The following is a 7,902-nucleotide window of genomic DNA, read 5'->3' as shown; positions in this document are numbered from 1 at the left end:
TAGCCAGGGCTGTGGGTGAGGAGGTCTCAGGCAGAGATAAGAGAGGGCCAACCTCTAAGGGTCACATTGGGAATTTAAAATGGACCTCAGTCCTGACACTGGCACCCAGGCACGGACACTCAGGGCCGGCTCTGACCCTGCCAAAATCTGGAGGGCAGTGGGACATCCACTGAATGCTCAGTGGGATGTGCTAACCCTGAAGCCGTACAGGCTGGCCTCATCCATTCACCCAGGGGCCCAGGCTGCAGAGCCAGCTCAGCTTCCTCCAGGACTCTGGGAGTGGCAAGACTGTTGATGACTGTCTTCTCCCTGGCAGCCGGACAGGGTGAAGTCACCTGTAAACACTCAGGTGTTCATCTGAGACAGCTGGGTGAGGCTAAGAACACGCAGAGGCTGACGTGACCTGGTTTCCAGAATTTGGCACTCCCTGCCTGGCCAGTGCAGGGAGTTCTGGTCATTATCAGTCTGGTGGGCCTGGGGCTGTCCCCATAAGTATAATGACTTTGGGTCATCTCTAGGCGTGCTTTCAGAGAAGAGATGTATCCGACGGGCTGAGTTTTTATATAAGACTCAGAGCTCTGAGTACAGCACTTTGTATTTTTCAGGGCATATTTGTACAAGATACTTCTGAGAAAACACAGACCTGCTGCAGGGCTGGCCAGAGCCTTTGCAGAGTCTGGACGTGGGGTCATGACTGAACATCTGTTCCCCAGGCAGGGAAAGCCAGCAAGATCAGGAAGAGCAAGTCACAGACAGTGTGAGCATTCCCAAAGGCCTCAGGGTGCCCAAAGTGAGGTGCTGCTGATCTGGGCTTCCCCCTCAGAAAGAGAGAGCTGGGAGGCAGAAGGGAGCTCATTATTACTATTATTCAAAATTAAGTTTTGTTTTTTCTTAAACGATCTTCTCTGGCAGCCACAGTTGCCAAGGCCTAGTCATTTGGGTGTAACAATCAGGGTTGTCCAGTATTTCACAAAATCAGAAAAATGTCTGCCCTGAGCCTGGCACCTTTCATCACAGCCCTGGAAACTTGGAAGAGCATTCCTGGGACAGACTGCATTTTCACAAGTGGCACTTGTGCTGAGGCAGAGATGAGGTGCCCTCACTGCAGGGTTGTGGGGGAGGGGGTGCAGGCTGCAGGATGGGGGGGGGCACGGGCAGAGAGGAGCAGAGCAGGAGAGAGCACTGGGCGAAAGCACTTGACACTGACGGTAGCTGACAGATGGCCTTCTAGTGCACAGGACCCACCTCCTGAGAACTGCCCAAAATACTTGAGGGGAGTGTGTCAGGCTCTGGAGCCTAGAGTGGGCAAGTGGGAACAAGAGCAGGAAATCTTGACTTACTGGTGCAAATGTAATTTTGTTTGCATCCACAGGCCGAGGGATACGGGGACTTGGGGATTATGCTTACAAGAGTCCTGGGAGGCACTCAGGATTTCTGTTACAGAGAGGGAAGCAGCCTTGAAGCCAAGTTTCCTGGCCCTCAAATCGTTCTCCTCATTCCCCACACCCGCTGCTGAGAGCAGACAGGGCCTCCGGCAGGGTCTACCCCCTTTCACAAGCAATGGGAACCCAGCAACAGCCTCACAGAGAGGCCCATTGAAGGTGCAGGACACTTAGGTGTGCCAGGTGCAAGACAGCTCTAGGGGAAACCTCAGCCTTCCTAGTCCCTTTAGACCAAGAACATCCTGAGCTGGCTCCTTCTCCTTCCACATTATTTTCTTGACAGGTTTTTTTTTTGTTGTTGTTTGTTTGTTTGGTTTTTTTTTTTTTAAGATTTTAAAAATGTATTCATGAGAGACACAGAGAGAGAGAGAGAGGCAGAGACATAGGCAGAGGGAGAAGCAGGCTCCCTGCAGGGAGCCCAATATGGGACTTGACCCCAGGACCCTGGGATCATGACCTGAGTCAAAAACAGATGCTCAACAACTGGGCCACCCAGGCACCCCGACAGTTCTAAACTCTAACCTGACTTTCTCCCTCCCTCTTCAGGACACAGGCCCCGCTGGCCTCTGGGCTCAGCCCACCTCATGACCCCATCTTCCTACAGGTTTAAGGGTCCCCAAAGAAGTCTGGAAAGGGAAAGTCTGGCATGGAAAGGGAACATGTTGTTTACACATTAATAAATCCTCACCAGGGGGTCTTAGATACTGATGGTTTCTTACCTCAGACAGAAGGTGATTACCCTTTCATGTTGATCCCCTTCTACTCCCTCATTTCTTCTTTCCCCATCTTTGTTACCCTCCCTGTGTTACTTCCCATGCATAAGAAACCACGTGGATGCTGGTCTGAAGAAAACCACACTGCTTCTTTGGGCATGTGTCTGATAGGCTTTTGTGGTAAAGATTTAGGTAGGGTTGGGATCACGGAAGAATTCTCCCCCACTGGGAAGTCCCCATGGCCAAAGGAGACCGTGAAGGGGCTTTACCCCAAACCTCTTCATAACACCAGGAGCAAACACCCGGATAGCAACTGGTCATTATTGTGCCCTGCTAATGCCTCTCCGGCAATGCTTTGCCCACTTTGGACACCACCATCTGGACTACAATTAGCAGCTGAGTTCATGTAACTTGCCTCAACAGGACTCCAGAGCCCTACGAATTTGACTTACATGAATTAAGAAGGGTTCTTTCACTCAGAATTTTACTTATACAAAGAATAATTCTGATTATTTATTTATTTATTAAAGATTTTTATTTATTTATTCATGAGAGATACAGAGAGCAAGAGGCAGAGACACAGGCAGAGGGAGAAGCAGGCTCCATGCAGGGAGCCCGATGTGGGACTCGATCCCCGGTCTCCAAGTTCACGCTCTGGGCCAAAGGCAGGCGCTAAACCGCTGAGCCACCCAGGGATCCCATAATTCTTTTTTTTTTTTTTTTGGATCCCATAATTCTGATTATTTAAAACAATTGAAAACTACCAGAATGATTCACACAGTACACAGCAGTCAATTACACAATGACCACAAATTCTGTAGAGCTGTACTGTTCAGTATGAATCACTAGTCACGTGCCTATTTAAATATTTTAGTCAATGACAATTAGGTAAAATTAAAAATGCAGTTCTTGGGGTGCCTGGGTGGCTCACTCGGTTAAGCGTCTGCCTTCAGCTCAGGTCACGATCTCAGGGTCCTGGGATCAAGCCCCATATTGGGCTCCCTACTCAGCTGGGAGCCTGCTTCTCCTCCTTCCTCTGCCCCTCCCTCCTGCTTGTGCTCTCTCTGTCTCTTTCTCTGTCAAATAAATAAAATCTTTATTTTTTTTCAAGATTTTGTTTATTCTTGCTTGCTCCCACTGGGCAAGGAGCCCGATGTAGGGCTCGATCTCAGGACCCTGAGATCCTGACCTGAGCCAAAGGAGACGCTTAACCAGCTGAGCTACCCAGGCACCCCAATAAAGAAAATCTTTTTAAAAATTAAAAAAAAAATTTAATGCAGTTCTTCAGTTACACTAGCCATATTCCCAGTGCTTAGTGGCCACCTGTTGTCAGTGCTCCTGTGTTAGCACAGATGAAGAATGTTTCCACAACTGTGGATGGTCTAATACAGCTCTGTCCTAGAGTGTCATTCTGACATTAAATCCAATCCCTTAAAAAAAAAGAAAAGAAAAGAAATTAAAAAAAAATCCAATCCCTTCACACTATGGAACTGGTGGTGAGAGCCTTATCCAGGTGTGATTGATAGAAACATCCCTACCTGTTCCTGTCTGTATTTCCTTATCCTTAACTTGAAGGCTTTCTTATCTGTGTCCCTCACCCCCTGCTGTCTGACCTAGAAGAAGCCCCTCTTGGCATCTTTGCTGAACTGCCTATACAATGAGCTCTGTCTTTCCATCTGCAATTCCTTGGAACTTACAATTTATTTATTTATTTAAAGATTTAATTTATTTAGTCATGAGAGACACACAGAAAGAGGCAGAGACACAGGCAGGGGGAGAAGCAGGCTCCCTGCGGGGAGCCTGATGTGGGACTCCATCCTGGGACCCTGAGATCAGGCCCTGAGCCAAAGGCAGGCGCTAAACCACTGAACCACCCCTAGGCGTCCTGGGGTCCCACATTTTGTAAGGCGTCCTTACATTTTAGGTACAGAATCTTCTTTAACTAGTTCTACGCCAACTTGAGTCGGTGAGTGCCAAGAGTTGGCATTGAAACCTCTCCTTTCTGGAATGGGGCTGAGATGTCCTGGGAGTAGGTGTCTCTGAACTTTTACACGAGCCTGAGTCAGTAAGGCACCAGACCTAGGACCAAGGACCAGAACCGAAGTCTTTAGAGTAGCCTGCTTGTCTTTTGGTACAACTATTCTTGGGCTGTTGTAATCATTAACTCTTGCAGGAAGCTCCCTCTGATCTACCTCGAATCAACTAGAGTCCACTTCTCTTGAAGTCCTGAGGCCAGAGAGGGACAGCAAGAGCCTGGTGGTGGGGCACCGGGGACGGGTGGAAATGACCTGCAGCGCACTGTGTCCCCGGTCAGCTCTGACACCTTCACTTGTGCGCTGTTTTGATGCTCCCCATGGACAGCCCTGAGGCCAGCCTCATGGTCTGGGCAGGTTGGTCATGCTCAACCTGGGGTGCTGTGCTGACTTGAGCACTGGTTCTGGAGTTGAGGGGCGGTGCCTGGCTTTCCTGTCACCTACATGTTTGTCTGTCCTGATAGCCTGCTCTCTCTGAGCTTTGCTGGGTAGGCACTCACCCCTTTGCTCTTAGTGCTCCTCCTGGTCGTAGGTCACAGTCAGGATGCTACACTTCCTGCTTGGCTGCCTCCCTTCCTGCCTGATGCTGTTTTCACAACACCTGAGCTCAATCTGTCCCTCCATGCAGAAGCCCTCTTCACCCACTTAGGCTCCAGCACCCCATACCTGGCTGCCCTCCAGTACAGACACTCTTTGCACCCCACTTGGGTTGTGACACCCTGTGCAGGCCAGCTCCTCCCCATATGCTACCCTTCTTACCCCACTAAAGCACTGACATCCTAGGATAGGTCACTCTTTGTCTTAGTCACTTCAGGCTGCTACGACAAAATACCATAGACAAGGTGGTGTACAAACAACAAAAATGTATTTCCCACAGTTCTGGAGACCAGATGTCGGAGATCAGGGTGCCAACATGGTGGGGGTGGGGTGAGAACCTCTCTAAGGTTTCAGACTGCTTACTTCTCGCTTGTCGTATCCTCACATGGTGGAAAGAGAGAGAGGGAGTTCTGGGGTACTAATCCCATGCATGAAGGCTTCACCCTGGTGACCTAATCACCTCCCAAAGCCCCACTTAATACCATCACATTGGGGGTTAGGATTTCAGCATATGAATTCTGGGGGCTGGGGGAAGAGACACAAACATTCACTCCATTGTACTTTTTTTTTTTTTAATTTTTCTTTATTTATTCATGAGACACACACACAGAGAGAGAGAGAGGCAAAGACACAGGCAGAGGGAGAAGCAGGCTCCACACAGGGAGCCCAATGTGGGACTTGATCCCAGGACTCCAGGACCACACCCTGGGCCGAAGGCAGGCTCTAAACCGATAAGCCACCCAGGGATCCCCTCCATTGTACTTTTGTACCCACATGTCCTCCTTCCTCTGCTCAGTTTCCACCATTATGACTTTTGGGGGTGCTTCCCCCCTTTCTCCCCTTCCTTACATGCATGGCAATTTCGCTGGTGCCGCCCAATGACTGGTCTGAATTGATTAGAAGGGACAGGACAAAGAAAGAGGAAGTGAAAGAGGAAGAGGGACTGTTCCTTTATTTTTAACATCTACTATGTTTTTGCAGTGACCATGTGGTGTCCACTTCCCGTGGTGCACAGTATGTCAAGTCGTCTTTTGTTTCAGAAGCGTCCTTTCCCACTACTTGTTTGGTTACGGTGGATGGTTTGTTTTCCTCCTTCAGGGATTCCTCTTATTGCCTCTCCACTGCCTGTCTTTTTTCTATGTGTCAGCGTCTTTATGATTTATTTTAAAACTGTATTTCCATTTCATTTTTACACCTGTTTCATTTCTATGCTCTGGTTCTTGTACTGTGTTTTCCACTATGTTTATACCCCCTGGTGCTCCCCAGCTTTTGTTTTGATTTCTGTGATGTTTCTTTTTTCCTTTGTACCTCTGTTCTGAGTTCTGCAAATGTGTAAGATCAAGCTTTATCTTCTCTTGTTTTCTCACACCGTCTTCTTTGAGAGTATAGAATTCTGTTTTGAATTTTTTCTTCCCTAAGTCTACCTTTTCATTACTTTTTTTTTTTTTTAAGTCATGGCCAAATATTTAGCCGGGATTTTCATAGATTTCATGGCAGCTTTTTTGGGTGATTCTTTGCACCTGATAGATTTTGCTGTAATTTCTGGCCTTCTTTCTTTTTTTCTTTGTATTAGTGTTGGCTGCCTTTGAATATCCGTGGTTTCCCTGTTTGTTGGTAGCTTCGCAGGCTGGATTTTTGCTAATGTTTTTCTTCCATTGGTCCTTACAGATTATTTTATTTCCCTCCATGAGATATCTTTGCTGGCCTCTTGAATGACAGACACATCCCTTACTGGATGCAAGGGGTATTGATATATCACCTCAGGCTGAGCTTCCCACCTAGAGGAAATCTTCATGCTGGGGGTTTCTTAGATTTGCTGCCCTTGGGCTGTTTTGCATTTTGCTTCCAGATTCTATCCTGAGGGGCTGCCACAACATTTTACCTTTGTAAAGATTAGGAAGGAAACACATCAGCTTTGGGTAGCCTTTATGCATATTTGCAAGCTATGGATTTTTCGTCTCCTAGTTGGACTGAAAATAAAATTTGTATTTTTTCATGATTTTTTAGAAAAGATTTTATTTGACAGAAGGAGAGCACAAGCAGAGGGAGTGTCAGGCAGAGGGAGAAGCAGGCTCCCTTCAGAGCATGGAGCCCAATGCAGGACTCATCCCATGACTCTGAGCAGAAGGCAGTTGTTTAACCAACTGAGCCATGCAGACACCCTTTCCCATGATTTATACTAAAAGAAAACTGTTTCCTCTACTAACACACACACAACTTCTGATACCACATGTACGGGATTTTCTATACCAAATAATTCTCCAGTTTTTGGAGAATACCAACGAGGTGTCTTACAATTTAACTTAATTCTGATGCCAACTGCCTGGCGTTAGCACAGGCCACACAGGTCAAGGGCTCAGTCCTACAAGACTGTCCTCATTTCAGAAGCCAATCGCAAGTCCCAACTTGTCACCTGTACGTCTGACCAACCTGTAATGAAACAGGAGTTTCCATGACCCTTTCCTTGGGTTGGGTAATTTGCTAGAATGGTTCACAGAAGAGAGGGAAACATTGCATGTTTACTGGTTTCTAATAAAAGATATAATAAAGGGTACAAATGGACAGCTAGGTGGACAGGTACATAGGGCAAGGTCCTGCAGGGTTCTGAGTACAGGAACCTCTGTGTGTGAAGTTGGAGTGTTCTACCCTCCTGGGGGGTTGATGTGTTCACTATTCCAGAAGCTCCTTAAATCCTGTACTTTAGGGGTTTTTATGGAGGCTTCATTACATACAATGTTCAATTATTAACTCAATCTCTAGCCCCTGGTAATCTCTCCTGGGAAGATGAGGGTGAGGCTGAAAATTCCAAGCTTCTAAATCCTGTTTAGTCCTTCTGGAGACCTGCCCCCAGCCAGAGGCCCCAGAGTCATCGAATTAGAACCAAAAATGTGGATTTAGGAGCTCCTGGTGAGACTCCTATCAAAGACCAAATATTAACAGGGACCGGGGCAGACACTAATATAGATATTTCCTATTATTTCACACAGATCATTCTTCTTTTACCATTTCAATTCCTTTATGTAGTTTCTTTTCTTTTCTTTTCTTTTCTTTTCTTTTCTTTTTTTTTTTTTAAGAGAGAGAGCATGTGTGTGCAGGCTGAGGGGAGGGGAAGAGACG

Source organism: Vulpes vulpes, chromosome 8, assembly GCF_048418805.1.
Source record: "Vulpes vulpes isolate BD-2025 chromosome 8, VulVul3, whole genome shotgun sequence".
Lineage (NCBI taxonomy): Eukaryota > Metazoa > Chordata > Mammalia > Carnivora > Canidae > Vulpes > Vulpes vulpes.
This window is presented reverse-complemented; position numbering follows the sequence as displayed.